At 42.8% G+C, this 22,433-nt stretch overlaps 1 protein-coding gene across 9 annotated transcripts in view; it reads left to right on the top strand.

The window, feature by feature from the left end:
• LRRC30 (leucine rich repeat containing 30) overlaps positions 1-22,433 on the top strand; it is a 47,250-nt gene that overhangs the window by 7,875 nt on the left and 16,942 nt on the right. Inside the window, exons 2-4 of one of the 9 annotated variants that reach the window (XR_011504566.1) lie at positions 9,590-9,654; positions 12,635-14,174; positions 14,284-18,330. The exons of 1 other annotated variant lie outside the window; for it this stretch is intronic. The gene's annotated coding sequence lies outside the window, so the exon portion shown is untranslated. 7 more of the 9 variants (XR_011504567.1, XR_011504568.1, XR_011504565.1 and 4 more) reach the window with 7 other exon arrangements.

The raw sequence follows: 22,433 nt of genomic DNA, 5'->3' as shown, positions 1-22,433 counted from the left end.
CCTCTTGCATCCATAGGCACATCCCTGAGCTTTTCTAGAGATGCCGGCCAGTGGTTACGTTATCCGATTCTAACTTCACTTCTCCTCCCTTTCTAGATTTGCCCTCTCAGAGATGAGCTAATAATTGGGGGGAAAATGGTGAAAAGGCAGGAAAGAGGAGGTAAGGCATAGATAAGCCACAGAAAACAAGTAATTACCCTTTTCCCATTAAGAGGAAGGTAGTATTTGCCACTTGGCTTTCACATAGGGACATTTAAAAAATGAGTTGAGTGACATTTAAAAGCTCTTTGGACAAAAGGGCCTGTGCAAATATTAAGTTTGTTTTGTTTTTAATTTTAAAAGTACACAGCTGTTAAACACGAACATCAGGACAAGCAATTACAGAGTTCCTGTCACAAGGGTCATTGGATCTTACTGCTGTCATGGCTGCCAAGAATCCCTAAGACATTGCTATTCATTTGGAGTTGAAGATTTAGGATGAAAATGTGGCACTGAAGAAAGTACAGTACCTTCAGATAATGGAGAGCCAAGTGCCCAGGTTTCTTGGCTCATTTGTCTACAGAACATAGCAAACAATATCAAGACCTAGGATTTAGATTTGCTGCCAAGGCTTGTCTAACTTTTTCATGTTTAGTTTAATTCAGTTAAACTTATATTTATTAGCACCTTCTTTAGCCTAGACACTGGGCTGGGACTTCAAGAGGAATAACACCCTGCTTCTTCTACCAAGGAGCTCACACTTTGGTGAAAGAGACAGACTCGTGTGGGTTTCTAAAATATGTGGCAAATGTGAGCCCTGCTAAAGAGAAATGTAAGCAAGGGGCTGAAGCATGGATAACGTGGGTGGGCAGACTAGACTGAGCCCCAAAGTCTTAGTCACCAAAGAACACGGTGGGCTGAATCAGCCAGACCCTCCGTCCACTGTGGGCATCTTATCCTAATTCCTCCTCCCCACTTCACGCCATTTGGAAAAGAGCAGCAAAGTGCTGGGGTGGTCGGTAGCTCGTTCTCAGGTTCTGAGCTCAGGCAATTGTAGTGTAGAGCTGCCGTCTGACTTCTTTCAAGAGCTGCTCAAAGGGGGTCCATATAGCTTATTCATGGGGACAAGTGATTTACCTAGCAGACTCTAAAGTCAATTTTCCCATCCACAAAAGGGGGCAACAATTCCCGCTGTTATCGTCAGATACCATAGTTCCCTTAGCACGTTTGTGCGTGAGCTCTTCTTTGGAGTCGTTGCCAACAGGTCTTACCAGCATCACTGGGAGGCAGCTGAAGAAGTCCCCTCTAAATTCCGTCTCCAGCAGCAAGCGGAGCCCCGCATATCCCTGCCAGGCACACACAGGCACACTCCAGTAGCATCACACACATTAGCTTGCTGGAGCCAAGACTATTTAAAGACATCAGTGGGATTCTTCCTTGACCTCATGACTCAGTGGGAAACTGTAGGGCGAGTCTTCCTCTGCAGAGCAGACCCAGGCAGATCACTGGCTGGAGCTCTGGCGGGAGCACACGCAGCTGTCAGACAAACACCGATGTGTGCCAGGATCACACCTGTTGGTGTCTGCTACTGACAGCCGCTTGGGCTCGCACTGAGTTTCCATGACCTTGCTGTGGGCAGAGAGGCAGGCTCGGGCAGCAGCGCCAGCTTTTACTGCTGAGCCATCCTTTTATTTCCTCTCCTCACTTTTTCAGTCACCTGATTCCACAGTAACTCTATTCCGGGGAAAGAACGGAACCGTATTTTGAAGGTGACCCAAGAGCTTATTATACTTCTTATTAGAAAAAAGTGGTATCATTTGGTTGCCAGCGTCCATGGGTGCCTCTCAAAAGTGTAGTAGCAAGGTTTTCTTTGTTAACGCTCAGCATGAGGAAATCATAGAAGTACTGGGAGGTGCCCAACGGGCTTTAGATATTGATTCTTCGTGAATGCTCCTTTATTGATAAAGGGAAGTGTTGTGCAGGGGACTGGCTAGCGTGCTTGGTTATTCAAAACCCTCACGTGGCGGGGATTTGATACAACCTTCAGTGTCAGATTCTACAGTCTGCTGACTGACTGCGAAATGCTTCTTGCTTCTCTTTTGTAGTTCTGATACTGCCGCATTCAGATCACTCCCAGGTATTTCTAAGGCTTCTGAGGATGACTGCACTGACTGTGGAGTTATTTAGCCAAAGAATACGAGCTAACTGGGTGCTTGATGTGGGGAGCTGGCTGCTCACGTTCTTGATGACACTGCGGTTTTCATGTCACCTGGCTCTCAGTTCAGAGCAATCTCAGTGGTGTGTTTAGAAACTCCTTTTGAAGCAATTGTAGCTTAAAACCATACAATTAAGAAGAAATCCTATGTTCATAGGAAAGGATGACGACTTTGAAAAGACACATCTGTTCAAGGAATAATACTGCTAAATGCATAAAACTCCCGCATAATAGAAAGAAAAATGTCGTCATTACTTAGTTTGTTGGCTAAATAAATGGTTAATAGAAGAATTGTACTCCATTCTCAGGCTTAGCTAATAGGCTGCCTTTCTGCAGTAACCGAAGACAGAGCGACCACGGGACTGTGCACCTGTGCGCACACTGACGTCGCACTGGCACTGGCGAGAGAGGATGCTGCTGTTACGGCAGGGATCCAGTAAACGGAACATTTTTCTTCTGGTCATGTATCAGTGCATTTTAAAATTCCATTTCATATGCCTCAAAGCATGTACTAACTAAATATGCATTTTTATAGCTATGCATTAAAAACAGAGGAAGATTGAAGGACTGTGGGCTTCGTCACTGGAAGACACATGCAAGTGTCAACACCTGAGATCACGGGGCTGAGTGAGGCCTGAAGGCTGGGCTTCAGTGCCTCTTCTCAGTAATATCCATACCCTATGGAGAGTCTGTCCTGATGGAGTTCCTGAGATTCTGTTACAAAAGATGAAAAATAGAAGATGAGTTCAGGAAATGGTCTTAAAAAAACAAAAACAAAAAAGCAAAAATTCAAGCTGCTAGATTTAGCTAATATGAAGATACTACTCAATTTCCATCAGTATCTACTTAACTATCCACACGTGCTCTATCTTCTTACTCCATCAGAGTTATTTTCAATACCGTGTAAGATATACTTGAGAAACACCAAATACCCAGCCATGATTAAATGTGCAACTAAGTACCAGTATACTTGATATAGTTATAATTCATCCCAAAATACCAAAACACAACCTCTCCATATATTTTAAGAAAATGGAATAAAATTCAGAGGAACATGAAAGCTATTATAAACAATAATGGGAATGATCTTGACCTTGTTGAGAAAAGAACTTTTTATTAAATGTTCCTTTTAAGTTGTATGTCCAGTTGAATCCAAAGCATTACTAATTAAAAAAAAAAGGGACAGCACAGTAATAAAAGAGATGCAGAGAAGGCTGGTCATGAGTCTGTGAGCGTCATTAGGCAAGCATTGCTGAAGGCCTTAGCATGCAGCTTGCTATGCAGATTTTTTTTAGTGGTGTCAAAGGAATCTACTTGCAGGGAGAGAGCTTATTTCTCACTGCTTCTAGACTTACTCCTTATTTCAGCATAGGACAGAAAATAAAAGGTGAACGGAAGTCCATTCTGAAAGTGTCAAAGTATTTACTGATACTCTTGAGAGAAACATACGTTGTGAAAACTACAAGACCATTGGCCTGATGGCATGGGCTAGAGCTGCTGATGGAACATCACCTAATCACCCGTATTCTTTGGTCTTGAGTGACTTGAGTTCAGAAGTCAGTGTGCCAGGACATGCCGCTTGGGGGAATGTGTGTTCTTCTGTCTCCTGAATGTCATGCCCATCACCCTGTGCGTGCATTCGAGAAGAGGCCCTGTGGCGTAGTGGGAAAAGCTCTGGCCTGAGAGCTGCATGTGTTGATTGCACAGGACTTACTGAGCATCTGTGCATCCTAAACTACAAGTGTTGGGGACAGGATGAGAGACAAGTTCCCCACCCTCCAAGAGCTCCCAAGTCCCTGGGCAAAGAAAACAAGGCTCAGCTAAACATGATGCAGTCCTCTGCGGACAACTGCCTTAATCGATGCCTAAACTAGCACAAAGCCATGGGGCGGGGCTGCAGGAGGCGCAGAGGTGTGGTGTGACTGAAATGGTGTGGGGTATACACAATCTAACACAATGGTTATCGACCCAATGGTTCCTTTGTTTTGCTTTGTCTTGATGGAAAATTTGTGACTCTCATTGTTGCAGAGTGGTCTGCTTTATAACACCTTTGTGGCAGTTTTTTTCCTGCTTGAATCTAAGATTTGGGCAGGCACATGGGGGGAGAAGGACACATTACAATAATGGTGGCACCGTGTGTCATGGGTTCAAGAGGTGCTCCCAAGCCCCTCTCCCACCGCATGTGGGCGAAGGTCTCTCCTGAGCGTTCTGGAAGGACCGTGGGTTAGCATGGCCTTCAACACTGGCTGCTCATCAGAAGCCCCTGTGGAACTTCAGAAAAAGAAAGCCTTAAATTTCAATTTGAGAGATTCTAATATAGTTGGTTTGAGTGAGGCCTGAGCTGCTTTTTTTTTTTTTTAAGCTCACTACATAATTCTGCCGGTGACTCTGAGCTGAGAAATAGTGATGTAGGCTCTTACCTAAACAGTCAGATATGGGACTAAGCCAACGGGGCCCGGAGCTACCAGCTGAAAGAGAGCAGTCGAAGGTGGGAGATCTCTGAACCTGGCCGGTGGATGGAAGCCCTGCTGGGGCCTCGTGATTAAATTCATCTGGGCACTTGTGGAAAATTTAGAATCCCAGGTTCCTTTGGAAGACTTTCAGATTCAGGAGGTCTAGGGCAGGGCTGGCATGTGTGGGTCTGACAAGCACTCTAGCTGTTTCCTGTCATAAGGCCGACTGGAGAAAACCTGCGCTAGCAGCATGTGTGCCCACCAGAAAAGGGCTGCCGCTCGAATTCTAGATTAAGCTGCTCCCTGGACGCTCCTGATTTTCCTGACGAGCTCTGCCGCTAGGCTTTGAACTCTTTGCTGACTTTTACTTTTGCATCCAGCATAGGGAAGCTGTTCAGTAATGACGTACTGAATGAATGCACGAGAAAATGAACCCGTGTGCACGGACGACTCAGCCTCTCAGGGCCTCAGTTTTCTGTAAAGTGAGGCGATTGAACTTACTTTAAGGTGAACTCACTTTTAGCTTCTTTCAGTTCTGAAATTCTGACTGTATTTTTTTTATTTTTTTGCTTTGTCTTCCCCTTATCTAATGCCTCACTAAATAGATATCTGAGCTTATAATCATTGTGATTACTGAGAAAAGCAAGAAGCATGAGGAAATGGGTCAAGATCAGTATGACTGCTTTAATATCTCGTTGCTGCAGCATAGAGGTCTAATTTAGTTTTGCCTTGAGTTTGCAGACCTCCAGATTGTCTGGACTCCATCTCTAACTTTTTACTGGATTGGAGGCTCAGAGGGAATATTTCTGTTTGGCTTTGTTGATTGATTGATTTAAAACGCCTATGTTTCTGGAGAGAAGGAATTTCTAATTATCTGTTTTCCATAAAAAAAGTGCTAATTGGATTTGATTCAATAATAGGATTTGGGTACTTAGAGCTGAAATTTATGCCTTCTTCACAGCACTTCCTCATGCACATGCACGTATGAGCCACATGCACGTATGAATTTTGCTATAAATTTTCAAAAGCAACTTTTGGAAATGAGCACACATAAAACTGCAAAATAGCTCTTCCTTTGGTTTCTTTGCTTCTTAATAATATCGCTCCTTTCTCTGCCTCCACTGTTTTAGTTAAAGCCTCAAATTGATGATATCTACATTGTGGAAATTAGAAATTAATGACTTTAATTTGTTTTTCACTAACCTTCCTTATAAGAGGGCAAGTTACAATTGTGTTTGATAAGGATTCATGAGTAATTTTGTTGCCATAAGTACTTTGAGAATTCAAAGTATGGTTCTGGTATTATGCTCCTCGGCCAAGATATATGAGAAGGTTAAGGAATATTTTCATTGTGGAAATCACAGAAGTAGTATAAACAAAGAATCTAGCCAAGAAGGATAAAAGTCTTCCTTATGTTTTAATTCTTTAAACTTTCTTATTATCATTATTAAACATCTATTGTAAATAATTGAGAAATCTGTTTATCTCCCAGAAATGTATATAATATGTTTGTTATAGAACATTTTAATTGTTCATCTGACGATGTAATATGTTGTCCATAGAAAATTGAGTTAACTCAGTTTGTAAATTAACTTGGCAGGCTCTTTATATTAATCCACTAACTCAAATGTCCTTTTAACTGACTCTTTTCTACAGCAGAAGAGGGAAAGTAACTCTCTTTCTGACAGATCAAAATGAACAGGTTCTTTTTTATGCCACGTGAGGTTGGTTCCCTCATAGTCATCACCTATTGTGCAAAGGACAAGGGTGAATTTGACAAAATCACGTAGCATGTGTGCAGTGAAGGGTTGACTCAGCAGGCCTAGGGTGTTCAAATTCTGCACATTTCCAAGAGAAGTGTGGCCTTTGACCAGCTCTTGAGGAAAAACCTCTAAACCTGCCTGATAAGAGTGTCTTTGTGTACCTGGGCTACACCAGAGAGTCCATGCTACAGTGTGGTTTATGGTGTGGCCTTCAGCAACCCAGTATTAGTCTGACCTCTGGAGAGGCTGGAGACTGAGGAGCTGAGGTCAGTCACATGGGAGCTCCATGCCTCTGTGACCAACTCCCAGTAAAACCCTGGACACCAAGGCTCATGTGAACTTCCCTGGGTGGCAATACTCCATATGTGTCACATATCATTGCTGGGAGAATTAAGCACCACCAAACAACTCCATTAGGGGAGGACAATGGGAAGGTTGTGCCTGGTCTCTCCTGGATTCTGCCATATGCACCTTCTATCTGTTGATTTTGACTTGTGTCCTTTTGCTGTAATAAACTATAACCATGAGTATAACAGATTTTTCTGAATTCTGTGAGTCCTTCTAGCAAATTCTTGAACTTGAGGGTGGCCTTAGGGATCCCCCAAAGAGCATGGGTTAAATAGGAGACTTTATTAAGAAAGCAAGGGGAGAGAAGCTAAAGGTCCTCAGATTCCCCTCCATGCTGGCCACGTGTGGTGGGTATGCCTTTCTGGGAGAGAACTTGCTCTCTTGATAGTACTCTCTCTTCTTGGGGAAATCTTGAGCACAATAATAAGACACCTTTGGTGCCTGCCTGTCTGGTTTTGATGCTAGGAGTGGTCTAAGAAAGCCAGCTGCACCAGCAAACCTTGGGCATCATGGAGTTGCCATAAGGGATGGAACTCATCGGTCCCAGGAAGACAACCTAGAGTGCTATTCCCTCCTGAAGCCCTGGTCCCACTAACTCATTATCCAGGCGACCAAGAGGGAGCTCCCACATCATTTCTGGAGGTTCTTGCTCCTCGGAGAACCCTTTGACAAGATATTAGGCATATCACACTTTCCTCCCAAGTGGAATAATGCTACTCTATCAAGAGGTCATTTATATGTCAAGCTCGGTTATTCAAAATACTGCTGAGATCCCAGGGTTAATGTCATACATTTATTCATTTATTCGTAGGTGAGACCTTTAAGCTCATCGTAAGATAATGAATGGATGAATGCATAAATGCATACATACATACTATGTTAGATAATGACAAATATATGGAGAAAAATAAAGCAGTGAGGGAGAATAGATTTGGGAGGGTATTTGTTGTAAGGTGAGAAAATCATGTTGAAGCAGAGACCTGTAGAAAGTGAAGAAGATAGCCATGTAGGTACATTTTAGGAGAAAGTATTCCAGAGGGAAGAGAAAGCACATGGAAAGGCAGAAGTGTGCCTGGTATGTCCGTGGAATGCAGTGGGTGCAGGGGAGAACGCTGAGGTCATGTTGATGTTAGAGATGGCTCATATGAGGCTTTAGGCCATTAGAAGAACTTTGGCTTTTTCTCTGAGTGAGGTGGGAAGCCATTGGAGATTTTAAGTAGAGAAGAAACACATACTAACTTATATTTTAGAGGAGATACTTTGACTACTGGGTTAAGAATAGACTATAGGGGCAAAAGTAAAAGTATGGAGACAAGTTAGGAATCTGTTGCAATATTTCAAGTAACAGATGAGGTGGCTTGACCAGCGTGGAAGTGGTGGAGGTGATCTGATTGTGGAGATATTTTAATTATAGCACCATCAGAAATTGCTGATGGATTGGGTGTGGAGAGAGACACACTCGTGCACACACACACACAGAGGGACAGAGACAGAGAGAAACAGAGAGACAGAAAGATCTAGAATAACTTCAATGTGTTTGACTTGAGCAACTGGAAGGATAAAGTTGTCATCTATTGAGAGAGGAAGGTTTTAGAAGAGAGAACATCAACATGATAATTTTAAGATGATAAATAGATTTTCAAATGGGTCTGCTGAGTAGGCACTTGGATAAAGGCCCTAGGGTTCAGGGGAGAGGTATGGATTGGAGACATAAATTTGGGAATCATCAGCAAAATACCCAGGAAGGAGTCAGGAAAAGACGTATCAATTGTCAAGGGCTCCAATCAAAAATGGTGATTCTTTTTCTTTAAGTTTTGCTACTCAAAGTGCTATACTCAGTCATCTGGAAAATTCCCACATGTGGTAAATGCTTGTTTTTTCCAGATGCTGAGTAAACGAGATATTACTATATCTGTATCTCAGATCTGTATTTGTGAAAACCCCTAAAATTATTGGTTGACAGGAAGAGAGGCATTCTTCAATCACACGGAAATGAGAGCATAGCAGGACAAGCGTTTGGAGTGGATACTTCTGCCCCATGCCTTTGTTTGCTCCACTGCCCCTCCCCACTGTCCTGATTGGCATTGATTTTAATCAATCATCAAGCACAGATGCATGTTGGTCTCATTCAACATTTACTGGAACACAGTTGGACAAGTCTCAATTCGTCTCCCTTCTCTCTTTTTCCTTCTCCATTGGTTTTAATTTATTTCGATCTTGGGGAATATCATTATGTTTGTAAGCTATGTGCTTCAAACAAGAGTGAGGGATGGCAAAACTAACATTTACATTGGATTTCCTCTTCGAATTTTGGAAGGGAAAACTTTCCTTAAATCTGTCATTCTCATAAGTATGTTTTAGAATGCAAAAGCTGATAAATGTAATTTAAGGTTTGCCCTGTATTTTCTCCACCCACATGCTGCAGGTGCCTGCTCCCCCGCTGGCATCTTGAGGGGTCCATGAGACAAGGCGCCCAGGGATTTCTTGGTCACTCTCTGTTGTATTGTGTGTTCTGCTGCTTTTCTTGTTCTAAATGACTAATGCCTCTCTTATTAAAGCAGAAGCAAACAGCTTTCTTTTGGAACTCTAACTAAATCTACCTTTTATTTTGCCCTTATCTCATATTCTCTCCACAGGTGTGGCAACACCATAAAGTCACGTATAAGGGGGCATTACTGGGCTGTAGACTCTTATTTGTGTGTGGGGGCAGAGACACTGCCATAGGTCATGATCCGTTCTTGCCCAATCACGCAGAGAGAGGGGCTTCTTTCCTGAGATCAATGTAGGATGTGATTCATTGTTTCTTTTTCTTTCTCTCTTTTTTCCCACAGGATATTGAAAATAAAATAAAACAAAATGCTGAACAGTTCTGAAAGCCAAGCAGTTCTATTGGCATGTATGTGCACTTATTTTTTCGCCATATTGGTCAAATACTCCGATTGTTGTTTCCGTCTTGTTAATACAAGGTCTTCTGAGCAGACCCTACGTGTCTTGCTCAGACCTCAGAGACAGCCCGCAGGACTGTGCCTTCTCACTGGGAAATTACTTTCTCCACACGTGTTTTGATGGTGATAGGTCTTTTTCCATCTTGTGGTTCCTCCTTCTTGGGGAACAGAAATGTAAGGAATAATTTCTGATTTGATACTTGCCATTCTACCCACATATCACTGCAGTTTAAAAACTGTCTACAAATTTGCTAACAATTTACTTTAAATCTATACTTTGGGAGAATTGGGCACAAAGTAGAAGAGAAGAAAGAACTTGTTAAAATAATATATTTGCAGGGGCCAGCCCCGTGGCCAAGTGGTTAAGTTTGCGCGCTCCGCTGCAGGCGGCCCAGTGTTTCGTTGGTTCGAATCCTGGGCGCAGACACGGCACTGCTCATCAAACCACGCTGAGGCGGCATCCCACATGCCACAGCTAGAAGGACCCACAGTGAAGAATATACAACTATGTACCAGGGGGCTTTGGGGAGAAAAAGGAAAAAATAAAATCTTAAAAAAAAAAGAATAATACATTTGCGAATATACGTGAAATATTTGGAAGAAGAGACAATTCTCTAATTCTACTGGGTTCATAGCCTTGTACAAAGCTACATCTATGGGGGCTGGGCAAGATCATTTCTAAGCTAAAATCCTGTAATTCTGCTACATAGGAAGTCTCAGTATAAGTGAGGATGTTTTCTTTCTTACCTAATTCAAAACTGTCATAGTTCATCACTAATTCTAGAAAAGAATAATCAACATTTCCGTTTACCAGATAAAGTGACACAGCCACAGGAAAGTAACATAAACACAGTTCAAAATTGACAGGATTTATCAGCTTTGAAATGGCAATTCTTGATTTTTTTTTTTTACTTAGAGGATTAATATTATTTTAAGTTTTGTGCAAAAATGAGGCCTTATTAATAATGTTCCCACATTATTTCAAATCTTTAAAACTCAATTTTTCATATAATGCAACAATACTGTATAAGGCAGAGAAATGTCAACTAGTTTCATATTGAAGGTAAAAAAAAGTTGTAGTTTATACCCAAGTCCATAGGTCAAGGAGTGGACAAATATTTATGTTTTTTCTCTTTTTGCTATTACTCAGGCTAACATCCATTCAATAGTTGCAAGCTCTAGAATTGGAACAAACAAACCTTAAAACAAATCTAATCTAAACTTCTTCCCCATACATATCTCTTTAAAAACGCTTGTAGGGGCCAGCCTGGTGGCATAGTGGTTAAGTTTGCATACTCAGTTTTGGCAGGCTGGGGTTCACCAGTTCGGATCCCACGTGGACCTACAACACGCATCAAGCCATGCTGTGGCAGCGTCCCACATACAAAATAGAGGAAGACTGGCACAGATGTTAGCTCAGGGACAATGTTCCTCCAACAAAAAGAGGAAGACTGGCTACAGATATTAGCTCAGGGCCAATATTCCTGACAAAGAAAAAAAAAAATTGTGCTCAGACAATTTGAGTAACAGGGGCTCACTATGCAAATAGTCCAGTCCACTGATTCCTTGATATTTCTCCCTTAAATATGAGCCTTCTCCCTTGTTCTCCACCTCTATAAATGGTACCTCTATCCACCCAGAAACCCGAGATTCCGTCCAGCCGCCTCCCTCTCTTAATTCTTCCATAGAATCTATAGCCCACTCCTGAGATTCTTCCTCCAAATCCTTCTCTTCTGCTCGTCCACTACCGTCCTGTCCAGGCCATCATCATGCCTCACTCTCGTCTCCCTATTTCCTTCTCTTGGCCGCTTTTTCCTTCCATCCTCCACACAGGCACAAAGAGGGATTTTAAAGAATGAAAATTGGATCATGTTAGACCCCTGCTTAAAGCCCTTCAGTATGAACTTGCAATAAAATGCAAAATCCTACGATCTACAGGCTCTTGCCAACTCCAGCTCTCACTATTTCTTCAGACTCGTTACACACCCCTCTGTTCTCTCACGAATGTGCACCCATACGGCCTTCTTTAGTTCCTGGAGAGTCTCAACACGGTCCTATCTTAGGACTTTCAAACACACTGTTCCCTGCCCCTGGGTGACCCTGCCTGGCCAGAGCCTCCTCCCCCTTCAGGTTTCAGTTCAACACACTTTCTCAGGAGAGCTTTCCCTGACCGTTCACGTTTGCTTCATAGTCCTGACTATAACTGAAATTACATGCACAGGTCTGGTTGTGATTGTGTGCACATATAATTAAATGCATATATAATTACACATATACGCATATGGACGTATATTTTGTATAACGTTTGCCTCCCACCCGTGACGGTAGGCAGCATATCTGCCTTATTTCATTGCCACATTACCACACATAGAACTTTGTTCCTGGCCCCCATTATGTACTTAGTACATTGTAAAGAATGCATTCACATCCGATTATTAGAAATCATTCATTTGGAAAGTGTGCCTTAGTTGAAATTTGTTTATCAACTAAGTGATGTATGTGTGTCCTTGATTAAGAAGTGCCTTTTAAGATAAAACCAAGTTATGTTCGTTAAAAAATTTTGTACTTGAGAAGTAAAGAATAAACATATGAGGTGCTCATCACTTATTTAGGTTAACTTTAACATTAACAGTGCATACATAATTAAACTCACAGTCATGAGTTAAATAAATAAATGATTAGCTTGGGGACAGTATGGCCACCATTGGCAGTATCATCTTGTTCACTGTTTGTTTGGTAGAGGACATTATCTGCTTGCTACAGTTTACCTACATATGTTTCTTAGCTGGTGGTATGTGGACTAAATAATAATAATAGTTAAATAGGATAATAGCAGAAATGTAGGTAATTTATTGAGTACTTACCATGAGTCAGGTCTATTTAATTCTTATAAGCTCTCTAGTATACAGATACCATCACCCCGTTTTACAGGTTGGGAGACTGAGACCTGAAGAGCTTAAATTGCTCGTCAATCTAGTAAGTGAAGGAGCTGGGCCCTGACTCCGGGTGTGTCTGATTCCAGGAACGGCGCTCTCAACCACTGCTCCCAGTTTTCTCTCAGGTACAGGTCCCTGATCTCCCCAGGGAGGGCATCGGGTTGTGACTGCAGGGGGACCCCTTTCATTTGTGCTTAGATAGCTCCCCTTAATAGGACACAGAAGATTTCTTTCCTCAGAACTTTAAAGGAAAAGACTGAAGTAAAGAGAGCTATGCAGTTTACTATGATTAAATTCAGTCTGTGCACCTGAAAGTGAATTTAAGAAAGAGACCGTTAATATTCAAGCACATCCGGGTAGTTTTTGGTATTACTACCAACTCCCCCACTGTGGGTGTTGGTGAATCCTAGTGATTTACATCTCCCAGTTAGTCTCTACAGCAATCCTGTTAATTGGTTATTTTCCCTGAGGAAAGTGGGGCACAGAGGGCGCCCATAGTGAGGCGTTGGGAGCAGCGAGCTGGGGGCTGACGCCTCTCCGAGCCTGGAGGAGCTGGTTTCCCGGGGGGCAGCACTGGGCGCATCTCCTGGCTGCTGCCACTCAGCGAACGTGACCTTAGGGAAATGTCATGATCTACTCCAACAGGAGGCACCATCTACGGCAGCGCCCTTGTGGGCAGAATTAGAAATCAGTGCGAGGCAAGGCGGGAGCAAATGAGCGACAGGAGGAGTGGGTGAGAGCTGGTGAAACCAGAGGCCAGTGGAATTCACAGGCTCGGGCTCTCACACGCAGGGGCGGGGGAGGGGCAGGCGGCGGATCCCCGCTGGCCCTGGTTCCTCCCGCCCAGGAGCCTTTGGGGCAGTCCTGTCCGGTTCTGGGAAGGCCTCTCCCTTTGACACTCTGCTTTGCTTCTTCCCTTCTCATCTGCACTCTCCCTGCTGTAGCAGTTGGGATGGTCCCGTTCTGTAACAGAACCAAGCATGTTCCTCTAAGAGAGCCCTTAGTTTTGGGGCCACAGCAGCATGTGCTTAAATCCTCCAAGGACAGACTTTGCGCTTCAGGTGCGTGGAACTTACTCCCCCCACCACCCCGCCATATTTCTCTAAACGTTGCTTTTTGAGTTCCTCGTGGTTAATGCCCAAACTCAGACCACTTTGGAGTCAGGGGGACTCAGATCTGCGCCCCTCACCCTAGGCTCCCCAGTGTCCACAGGTCGCCTAGGCACACTCCCAGACTCCCTTGGTGTTTGCTGGGAAAGAAGTTCTGCTCTGGGGTGCGTCCTAGCAGAGAGATCGCTGCTGTTGTCCAGGCAGCCCATCCTCTCCTTGTCTCCCTCTCTCCCCATAGTCTTCCTGGTGACTCTTTGGGCTGAGGTTGGAAGCCGTCTCCCAGGGCTTCCAGACACACTGCTGTCTGTGCATGCTCCAGGATCACGGTCCAGGCTGGGCCCTGTGGTTGATCACATTAAGCCCACTGTGTCCTGGGCTCCAGAGCATCTTCACTGTTCGGAGCTTGAAACAGGCCAACCCATCCTGGTATGAAATCTGTCATTTCTGATATAGACAGGTCTTCAAACATTGTAGGAATAGTTTATTGATTGTTTTCCAATAAACAAATACAAACGTTTTTACACTCTGGTTTCAGTTGTAGCGATTCTGTTAAAATACTTGGCTCTGAAAATCGAAGACAGCTGAAGGACTGTTGTAGACATCAATTCAGCCCTTCAATAACGTGTTCAATACCTCCACAAGTGACAGTAAATCAAGGATGAAATGCAACAGCAAACAGCGAAGGCACATTTCACATATGCTGGCAGCTCTGTCATTTCAAGCCTCAGACGGAACCCTGGATCAAAATGCCACATATGATGGATGGTGCTTGTAAGTCCCAGATGAGTTGCTTTGGCTGCTGATATAGCGCGTACTTTTTATACTACGTAGTCCAAGTCAAAAGAAGAAAACATTTTAAATGTATGGCAAAGTTTAGTCCTGTCCCATCCCATGGGAAAATCCATACCCCCGGATATCCTTGTAAGAAGTGCCTGTCTAGGCACGCTATTCCACAGTTTGTCCCTCACTGGGAGAGAGCAACAACCAGCAAGAAAGAGGTCAACAGCTCTCCAGGGTGCCTAGGTCGGGTGGCCCACTGCGGAATCCTCACGTACCAACCCCAACTCTGAGGCTGATTCTGCTTCTTACTCTTTCCGCCTCGTTCACCAGCACGGTCCTCTCAAGCTCAAGGCCCTTTTCTTCCAGAGCTTGCATTCATCTTGTTTCCTGAAAGCCTCCATATGTTAGCCTTTCATTTTCCCAGTTTTGTTTTGGTTTCCATTCAGAATCCTCTGAAGTTATTTCACTCTGCTGTAGGAAACCTTTGTGCCCATTCTGAGGTGTGTTTCTGGGATAATAGACCCCCAGGCTGCAAGTTTGAAATGCTGTTGTGGCATTCCTTGTTAAGTGGTTGAAGGGGATTAATGTCACTCACCTCTTCTCCTTTTGCTGTGCCTCTAATTTCAAGAGTCATGAGGTAGAGCCATCTGTCCTCCTCTCTATTTATCAATATATTTAGACAAGCCTAATCCCTCTACTGTGCTGGGATGTTGCCCAGGAAGTATCCATAGCCTCTGGGGCTGACATTACAGCATCGTCTACGCACAGTTGTAGGTATGTGGCTGTGAGGGACACGTTAGATGGCACCCAATTAAGTGACCAGTTCTTTCTTGCCTTCTGTTGGTAGCTTTATGGCAACGTGGATGCCACATGGGATGTGTGAATTACCTGGCACAGCCCCACTACTGCCTAAAATAGTTCCTTACATGTGGTCAGCGGGGTCAGTTGCCACAGAGACCATATTACAGAAGGCATTTTCCAAGTCTATTTGAAAGCTGGAATTAATATTGTTAAATGAAGTAAAGTGTCTCCTCTAATTGTGCCTTTTGAACTAAATCAGGGTCAGCAAATTACAGGCTGCAGACTAATTCTGGATCATTGCCTGTTTGAGCAAATAAAGTTTTATTGGAGTGTAGCGCCGCTCCTAGCCTCTCCTTTACACATTGTCTCTGGCTGCATTCGCATTACAGAAACAGAGTTGAGTAGTTGCAACACAGACCTTAGCGGCCCATAATGCCTAAAATATTTACTATCTGGCTCTTTTCAGAAAAAGTTTGCCGACCCATGGACTGTATTATAGATTCTGAGGTTTGCTCCTGCATGAACGCAGGGAATCCTGAAGGCTTGTGGATGAGTTCAGAGGATGTGTTTTGCTTCAGTAGAGTTTTGATGGTGGGGTGATCATGAAGAAGGTTCATGTGGCTCGAAGAGCCAGACCTTCCCACTCTCACAGCGGTGCCTCGAGGAACGAGGCTGATCAACTTCTGACTTTTCCTTTTGCCTGCGTATCTAAGGTTAACAACTCCAGTGTTCCAGAAGTGGCGCTCTAAATTCTGTATGGAATTGAGATTATTTTTTTTGACTCTCTATTTGGTGCTGTTTGTTCTACTATCTACAGGTTTCTGCTTCTTTCCTTTCTTCCTTTCTTTTAGATTTAATTTTTTTCCCCATTTCATTTTTTGCTCTGCTAGTTGGGAAGTTATGCAGTTAACTTGTCAAAGTCTAAAGTTAATCTGTATCTCTACGGTCCATCTATACAAGCCATTTAAAATACTTTAATTCTGATTACTTCTCTTTCTACTTCTTCTACATTTTTTCACATTTTGTATTTTAGTTCTCTCTCTTTTTAAAATAAATCACACATTTTTATTATTGTTTACGACAGTCTTTTTTTGTTAGTTGTACCCATATATTTAGCGCATTTTTGCCTTACCATTCCAGCTTAGACCACCTATCTGGGAATCACATTTCTTCTTTAACCAATGTATGTCCTTTCAAATTTCCTTTCCTGACATGCTCTAGCATGTTAATGGTCATTGGAAAATACTATTAGTTTTTATTTATCTAAAAATGTATTTGTTTTGTCTTTCTTCTTGAGTGATATTTTCTGGGGATGTAACTCGAGGCTGAGTGTTATTTTGTTTTAGCACCTTCATGTCTCTCCACTCTATGTCGTCTTCCATTGCTCTTTTTGAAAAGTCAGCTGTCAGTCTAACTGCTATTCTTTTTAGGCAATTTATCTTTTATCTATTGACTGATTTTATGATTTCTCTACTTTTCTCTGTTTTCCTTCACTTTCATCATGATGTCTCTTAGTGTTTTATTTTTATTGATCAGACTGGTTTGGATTCACTAACTTCTTGAATCTGTTGATTGACATTTTTCCTCAGTTCTGGAAAATTCTCAGCAGTTATATGATTGCCTCTCCCTATTCTGTCCACTCTTTCTGAAACTCTGATTCAGTGTTTGTTATATTTTTTCTCACTCTATCATTGATCTTAAACTCTCTTTCATGTTTTCCATCATTTTTTCTCTCTAGGCTGACTTCTGGGAAATTTCTTCAGGTTCATCTTCTAGTTTGTTAATTTCTCTTCAGCTAAGTCTTGAGCAGTTAAACAGATCAAATGAATTTTTAATTTTAATTGTTATATTTTTAAATTCTAGAAATTGTATTTGGTTCTCATTCCAATCTGCTAGGTCTTCTTTTCTAACCTTTTCCTCATTACTGTTTCCAATCCTTTCCCTTCCATGTCATTTAACATATTAAACATACTTATTTTATATTCATTGTCTGATAATTCCAATATCTAGTGTCTTAATTCAGTTGTGCTAATTTTTGTTTTCGTTTCTGTTGCCTTTTGCTCGTAGGTCTTGTTTCCTTGTAAATTTTGTGATTTTTTCACTGTGGAGCTTTATCTGAATGAACTGAAGTAATCCTCTGAAAATCAGGTTGAAAGTGGGGAGGGGATTCCTCTAGAGAGGACCTGCATTTGCTTCTGCTGATTCTTGAGTGCCTCATCCACCTGGGATGGCTTTAAGTTAATGTATGTCTTTATGGATTCTAGGTGGAAATTTTTTTCTCTGCTCAGCCAAAATCTTTACAACTGGACATTTCTCTTGCTATCTCCTGGGGGTAGGAATGTGGGTTTATTTCTAGCTCACCTTTATCTTGAGGGTTAGCCATCTGGTTGGAGTTTAAGTTGTTTTGAAGGTAGGAGGCAGACTTCTTCCCTTGGGCAGACTCCAGGCTGTGTCTCCTTTTCCTCATGCCCTAAGAAGCTATGGGAAATTTAAGCTCAGGTTCAGCTAGTTTTGGCAAACACTTTAGTTTTGAAAATGGCTGCCTCAGTGATTCCCTTCCCTCTCTGAATTTCCACTTTCTAGGTCACTGCTGCATCTAAAACAATTTTTTAAAATACTATATCCAAATTTTAAATTTGTTTTATGTGGGATCATGATTCAGGTTTTGCCATGATGTTAGAGACAAAATCCTGGAACCAAGACTTTATGGGAATGTCAAGTTACATCTCTAGCTTTCAAGTCTCTTCCTGTGTGTATAATATACAGTTTAAATTTGAATGTTTTTGGTAACATTTCATAAACTAAGATTTAATAAAATAATAAAATGTTTATTGTTCTTTGTTCTGATTTTAACAATATCACATGCTTATTACAGACACTAAATGAAATGGGAAAATATCAGTAAGAAGGTTGACACCACCACTAATCCCACCTTCTGGAAGTAACTACTATTCATATTTTGTTATATCTACTTTTATCCAGATTTTGGTATGCTATTCTATTTTTAAATAGTTGAGAACACAATTCTTTTAAATAGATTTGTTTAATTGGAAGGTGATCATTCTTTTTTGAGATGTAAGTGATGAATAGCATTATTTCTTTTCCTTTCTATTCTGTGGTCATGCGGATGGTTAACTGCTTGTAAGGTATACTACATTCCTCAGCATAATCTATCCTGGTGGATCTAATCAAAAGAATCCACTCAGAAGACCACGAGGGAGTAGTAATTGAAGAAACAGTGCCACCCGGTGAGAGATGGTAAAGGATTCAGCTATAAAGGACCAAGGCCATGCAGAGATGACACTGCCATCATTTAAATGCTGCTGTAGGCTCTGTTTGCACTCTGTCTAACAGAAAGGGGAACAGGATGAAATTAGGACTGGGATTTAATGGATCATTTATATTTTACGAATAAAAGTGATTCAGTATAATGACCTAATTACAATTACAGAAATTTCACATTAGCTCAGACCTCTGGCCCTGTCTCTGAGACAAGGATAGAAGTGCATCCATCTCATGCCTTATGCGAAGGCCTGAACAAACCTGTCTTGACTTGCTGTGGTAGATAAGATTGTATCCAGGTTACTAAAATCTCTGAAAAATGACAAAAATATCCCATTGATTGAAACATTTTGCTCCACAACCATGTTTTCCTCTCCATTAAAGCCTCCTAGAGTGAACATGGGCCCAGTTTCCTTGTGGTTGTAGATGTAAGGGGTGCAGAACACTGGGAGAGGTTTCCAACAAAAGAACCCAAGCCCACAGATATTAGTCAGGCCGAAGAAACCCTGAACGCTTCCCATTAGACCTCAATGAGCACAAAAGAGGAAGAGTCTTTTCACTCTTTCAAGGAGAAGTCCTAGGTGGGGCTACACTGCCCTTTGACTCTGTAGATCCACACGAAAGATAACACCCATTGTGCTTTGTTTAGGTAAGTAGGATCCCCTTCTGTAACAAAAAGCTCGGACTCTGGTGTCACAAGGATCTGAGTCCACATGGTAGGCTGTTAACATCCTAGATGCATGAACTCACAAGAGGTACTTAACTTCTCATCTGTAACATAGGGCTGATAATACCTATCATTGCAGGGTTGCTGGAAGGATTGAAAATGGTCCCTCTAATGCATCTGGCACAAGGGAAACAGCAGTGATCTCACTGGACTGTGTAAGTCCATGAGTTCTGAGACCATATCTTGATCATCATTGATTCTAAAATGCCTAGCACATAGTAGTCCTACAAATACTCCTCAGATGAATGGACAAAGTACTCAGTTACAGAATGAGTCAATCTTGGCAAGACAGACAAAGGTGCGTTGCTGTCCTATCAGAAGCTTTCAGTAGGACCAACACTCTGGATGACTTCAGACTGAGGCATCCAGTTGCTCCAAGGATGAAAGTTGTCAGTTCACTGCCTACTGCAGCCTCAGGCATCTGGGCTTGGGGCAGCCGCTTATTTCCACTCTTAGTGCTGAGTCCTGACTCTGTCCAACAGACTGACCAGATGCCCATCCACATCCGCTTCTGATGTGCCCTCACCTCCCTTTGCCTCATTCCCATTGACTTCTCAACCTGTCTACCTGCTCCACTCATGTAGCCAGGGATTTACTGCCTCCCGCATGCCACTTGTGGAAAACAGCAAGCAGATGGAAGAAGGGAAGATGCATGTTTGCAGGCACGGCCAGAGAGGACACTGAAAGTCAAACCGCACTGTGAAAAATGTGGTTTTTCAAATAGTTTGACTGGGAGGCTGATTTAGTAAATTATAGTGGTGAGTCAGTAAAGTGATATCAGACAGATGAAATATTTAACATGATGTAGTAACCCCTCCGGTAATGTTAGAATGTTCACCTTTGTTAATCTAAAGCACTCCCTGATGAGATAAGAATGTATTTGAGCATTTCTTATGTAATTTATTTTTTAAGATTTTATTTTTCCTTCTTCTCCCCAAAGCCCCCGCCGTACATAGTTGTATATTCTAGTTGTAGGTCCTTCTGGTTGTGCTATGTGGGATGCCGCCTCAGCATGGCTTGATGAGCGTGCCATGCCTGCGCCCAGGATCCGAACTGGCAAAACCCCGGGCCACCAAAGCAGAGTGCAGGAAATTAGCCACTCGACCACAGGGCCGGCCCCACAGCACCATTATCAATTTATATATCAAGCAGTTGGAATTCATTTCTGGATTATTTTCATTCAATAATTAAACAGTACTGCCTCTAAAGGAGACAAAGTCACTTGACTTGTCACTGTGTCCCAGTGGCCCCTTTTGCTGGCTTGTAGGTCTTTCCACAGTACAATTGCAAACTTACCAATGGCCAGAATCCTGCATGTGACATGGACTGGTATTGCTCTTGTCACTACCAATCACCCTGGGATTCCGCTGCCCAGTCCTCCCCCTGCCAGATCTGAACTCACCACATGTGTTTTCCAATTGCAGGAAAGCTGGAAGCCAAATGGGAGGCCAGAGAGATGGCTCTTGGCACAGACATTTCATTGATTGATTCTTTCACGACTGGCGTGAATTTTGGGCTGCATTTAGGTTATGAAAATTATCTAATTAGCCAGACCCAGATAGCATATACTTCTCTGTGTGGTAGTGCCAGAGCTTCATCTGTGGTATTTCTGTTTGACAAAAGTAGACGATGCCAATTATGTAGTTTGGGGTGGTAGCCAAATACCTATCAAAGGCAGGAAAATAATTAGCTCTGCTATTTGCAAGCAAAGCAGGGTCTTGTCACAGCCTTTAGAGATCAAAGGCTACCAATTTTACTGGCTGCATCACTGAAATGTTTCTATTTAGACAAGGAGCTGGCAAGAACCATATTCCCTTACTTTGCAGAAGTGCCTAAAACAGCTGTTTTAAGATGTTCCTCTGGAATGGCAGATAATGGCAAACATCACTTGCCTCATGGCTTCTGGAACCTCAAGGCATGCTGGAATTGAGAAAGTTGTAAAATGAGTACATAGGTACTTGATTGTTCATTTGTGCATCTGTTGGTTTGTTTCAAGATCCCTGAACAAAATAAAGAAGGTTTTTTGGTAACGTATCTTAGGAACCTTCCCACACTAATGTGGGATCTTTATTTAATCTTTATTTCTGATGCCCAGTTTGCCCCTGACTCAACTATCCAGACCCTGAGGGAGGGACAGGCGGTGCTCCTGGCCCTTCCCAGTAGCCTCTGCTGCCCTGCCTATTGCGCTACGATTTCCGCTAATCTCTCGCCTCCCCTCACCATCGGCTCCTCCCTAGAGCACTGACCTGGCCTTGTTTCCTAACCCACCTCTTCCCAGAGACCTTATTTTCTATTCTCCATCCTTTTAGTGGCTTCATATCTCCTCCAGTATTTGATCTCTTCTCAAACACAGTTTCAGTTGCTTCGGGCAGATGCTGTTCCCAAGAGACCCAGAACAGTGAGGGTGCCAGACCAGCCCGGTGCCCCCAGGGCAGGCCTTTCTGAGGGCGTTCTGGGGGTCTCTGGAACTGTGTCTGTTGCTGGTGCTGGTAGTGACAGCAGGAGGGTCTTCTCATTAAGCAGTTACACTGCATACTGAATGAATTGCTGTGGACTTCCTAGAAGCACCATGACCAAGCATTCACCACAGCATTCGGCTCCCTCTGGATCTGCTCCACAGGGTGGTGCCCCAGACACGGATAGACAGGCCGGAATATTCTTACAGTGCAGTGGGCACTTTATCATATCAGTATCATTCTTTCCCTTTTATCTGTTTATTGAGTACACACTTAAAACATTCAATGTTAAGTTCTCTTGGAATTAGACAGTGATGCGGTAACTTTTTATATTGGGGGGAGGAAATGCAAAGAAGGTTTCCAATTTAAAGTTTTGCCGGCAGCTCCTGATTCAGTTCCCCTCATCTCCCACTGAAATAACTTTCAATTTATAAGGGGAGAATCTATTCACAACCCCATCACCGGGACTGGCAGCCCATCTCCCGCCAGAGTTTGGGAAGAATTTCTGCAAACTGTAGGACTAATGGGACACAGTGGAGAAAGCAGAAGCTGGGCCCCCAGCAATGGAGTGCTCCTGCTGGCTGGAGGAGGTTGGGGTCCCTTTCATCCTTCCCCCAAAATCGGCCCCGTCTGTAACAA

Source organism: Equus asinus, chromosome 7, assembly GCF_041296235.1.
Source record: "Equus asinus isolate D_3611 breed Donkey chromosome 7, EquAss-T2T_v2, whole genome shotgun sequence".
NCBI lineage: Eukaryota > Metazoa > Chordata > Mammalia > Perissodactyla > Equidae > Equus > Equus asinus.
Note: the sequence above shows the minus strand (reverse complement) of the source record. Positions and strands in the feature narration are given on the sequence as shown.